Raw genomic sequence first — 3,799 nt, 5'->3', positions numbered from 1 at the left:
GATGTCAAGGGCTGCTCTATGCTTCATGTGATTAATTTCACGAACAAACTGGTTTTATCGAGAGGTGATGCTGCTTTAAAATGCAAACTTTCTCCTTCTACATTAAAAGGGGAAGCGTTGGTATGGTTTAGTGAGTTACCCCCACGATCTATTCATCGGTTCAAGGACTTAACCGAAAAGTTTTCAAAATATTTTCATCATAATCTAAAACGTCCAAATGGTGTCTGAGTTCTTTTCAACATCAAGCAACAACGTGATGAAACTCTCCGTAGTTTTGTCACTCGTTTCCGCCAAAGCTGTAGCTAAGATTTCCGAGCAGTCTGATCTAATGGTGGTCTACACTTTTAAATAAGCTATCTTATTTGATAAAGATGGGTTGTACAACTCTCTTGTTCGAAATATTCCATCTTTTAGACGTGCATTATACCAGCGAGTTCAACAATTTATCAATGTTGAGGACGACACGACTGCTCAAACTTCTCGTGATAATGATAAGAAAGGAAAAAATTTCAACGATCAACGAAACAAACAAAAGAATCCGACTTTTGATCAACAACAACCCAGTTAGAAGCCTTCGTATAAGAAAGAAGACTCCACGAGTAGGACCAGAAAGCCTTTTACTGATTTTGAATTAACTTCGGTTAATACTAAATATGCGGTAGTTTACAACAAAATCAATGATAAAAGTCTGCTCACTCTGCCATTTCTCTTGCGCGACGACACTAAAACAACTCACGATAAATCGTTATGGTGAAAATTTCATAATGATTATGGTCATGAGACTGAGAATTTTCGGTCTTTGTAGGGAAGAATTGAAAAGCTTGTGCAGAATGGGAAACTTGATCAATATGTGCAGAAAAAAGTGACTACTCAAGCTTTAACTGTAACCGATCACAATGTCATTAAGGTTGGACATGCCGTCATTGATTCATTGTCTAATACTCAGCAAAAAAATGCTCATCGTTCTAAAGTCAAATATCTTTATAATTTTTACAAAGTTAACGGGATCAATTTCGTGGAAGGTTTTACACAGAGACTATTGAAGACGAACCATTGTGTTTCACTGACCAATATCTAATGGGAGTGCATGTTCCTCATTATGATGCTGTCGTGATAACTGCATATATCAGCTGTATGCGCATACAACGTATAATGATCGACACTGGTAGTTCAGCTAGCGTCATATTTTCTGGGTGTTATCACAATATTTCTTTTATTGATAACTTGGTCACTCCTGAAAATGCACCTATCGTTGGTTTTGATGGTACCGCTACTCATTGCGTTGGAAATGTTTCTCTCTCGGTCACTCTTATGCAAAAGGAGGTCAATATTAATTTCCTATTGATGGATTGTAAATCCCCTTATAATGTTATTCTTGGCCGCGATTGGATTCATTATATGGAAGCTGTTGTCTCAACATATCATCAAGCCATCAAGTTCCCATTCAATAGTAAAGTCTGCAAAGTGCGCAACGATCAACTTACATCTCTAATTTGCCACGATAATGTTCTCGATGATTATAAGAAGTCTGAAGTTGTTGGACGAACTATTCTGAGTTCCAACGCCGTCAAATAGAAATTACAGCATCTGCGACCTTCAGTTTACTCTGCCAATAGAAATATTGAAGGACCTCCGACCATCGATCCACTTTTAGAAGTTCAAATTAGCTAACTCCCTGAAGAGACAACTTTTATTTTAGCCGAACTTTCAGAAGCAGAGAGACAAGAGCTTATTTTGTTATTGAGGAAGAATAATCATGTTTTTGCTTGGCGAATAGAGCAAATGTCTGGTATAGATCCTTCTGTGGCTTGTCATAAACTCGACATTGATCCAAATGCAAAGCCGGTTAGACAAAAGCCCCGAAGGATGGCCCCCGATAGAAAGATGAAAGTGAAAGAAGAAATCAATCGTCTCTTGTTTGTTAATTTTATAAGGCCTGTGACTTATCCAACATGGCTGTCAAATGTAGTCACAGTGCCTAAAAAGAATGGCAAATTACGTGTTTGTATCGATTTCACAAATCTCAATAAAACATGTCCGATTCATCCGTATCCGTTGCCTTGTATATCTAAAATGGTCGATGCCACATCTGGTTTTCAGTGTTTGTCTTTTTTGGATGCTTATTGTGGTTATCATCAGATTCTGTTATTCATTGAGGACCAGGAGTTTACTGCATTCATTACAGACCAAGGAATTTACTGTTACTAGGTAATGCCTTTCGGTCTGAAAAATGTTGGAGCCACATATCAAAAACTAGTCAACACCATTTTTTTGATCTACTAGGAAAGACAGTCGAAGCATACATTGACGACATGATTGTCAAATCTAAAGAAGCACCTGATTATCTTACTGATTTGCAAGCTATTTTCAACAGACTCTCCAATGTCAACATACGTTTAAATCCGGCTAAGTGTTTTTTTGGTTTATCGTCTGGTAAATTCTTAGGATACATGATGACTAGACGCATAATTAAAGCAAATCCAGATCAGATTCGGGCTATCCTTGAAATGTCTTCTCCGACGTCAAAGAAAGAGATTCAACGACTTACTAGACGCTTAGCTGCCCTAAATCGCTTTATCTCTCGGTATTCTAATCGATGTCATCCTTTTTTCCAAACATTGAAAGACGGATCAATTTGGACAGAGGACTGTGAACTTGCATTTCGTCACTTGAAAGCATACTTAGTCCAACCTCCAGTTCTTGCCAGTCCAACAATGGGGCAGCCTATAGGTCTGTATTTAGTCGTTACTGATCATACCGATGATGATCATGAAGCAGACAATGCTTCAGAAGTTCCTAATATAGAGCTAAGTTTTCGCTTACGCCTTATGATGAGGATGATTGGCTTCTTCCTTATATCACATATTTACATGATCACATCTTGCCTCCCGATCATAAAGTGGGTGATCGTGTTAAACGTGATGCTTGGAAATATTGTCTCATCTCGACTTTAGACGATCTTTTGCAACTTTATCGCAAAGGCACAAGTCTTAACCCTATGCTTCATTGTCTCAGCAGAGCTGAAGGTTTACTTGTCCTCGTGGAAATTCATTTAGGCATATGTGGGAACCACTCCCGGGGGCGAAGTCTTGCTCATAGAGCAATGACACAACGGTACTGGTGGCCATATATATAAAAAGATGCTAAGCATTTGTCTGAGAAGTGTGTTCCTTGTCAGAAATATGCTAATATGGGAACTCTTCCAGCAACGGAACATCATCCAATCTTGAGCCCTTGGCCATTTGCAAAGTGAGCTCTTAACATTGTCGGTCCTCTTTCGAAAGCTTTTGGCAGTGTTCATTTCTTACTCATCGCAACTGATTATTTTACCAAGTGGGCTGAAGTTGTGCCCTTAGCACATATCCATGCTTCAGATGTTAAAAAGTTTTTATGGTGTGACATTGTTTGTCGTTTCAGTATTCCAACATCATTGACTTCCGACAATGGCAAACAATTTGATGCTAAAGAAATTTGACAATTTTGTTTTGACTTGAAGATTAGTCATAATTTCTCAGCACCATACCGTCCTCAAGCTAATGGACAAGCTGAAGCTACTAACAAATCCATTCTTGTAATGCTCAAGCGACGACTTCAACAGGCCAAATGAAATTGGGTTAAGGAACTTCCTGCGGTTATGTGGGCTTATCGAACCACACCTAAGCATTCAACGGGATTTTCTCCATTTAATCTTGTTTACGGTACGGAAGCGGTCTTGGCTATAGAGTTGATGACTCTAACCACATGAACTTCTGCCGTGGAATTGGAGTCGAATGATCAAGCACTTGCTCAAGCCAAAGCC

This window comes from Coptis chinensis, chromosome 2, assembly GCF_015680905.1.
Source record: "Coptis chinensis isolate HL-2020 chromosome 2, ASM1568090v1, whole genome shotgun sequence".
NCBI classification, from domain to species: Eukaryota; Viridiplantae; Streptophyta; class Magnoliopsida; order Ranunculales; family Ranunculaceae; genus Coptis; species Coptis chinensis.
Note: the sequence above shows the minus strand (reverse complement) of the source record.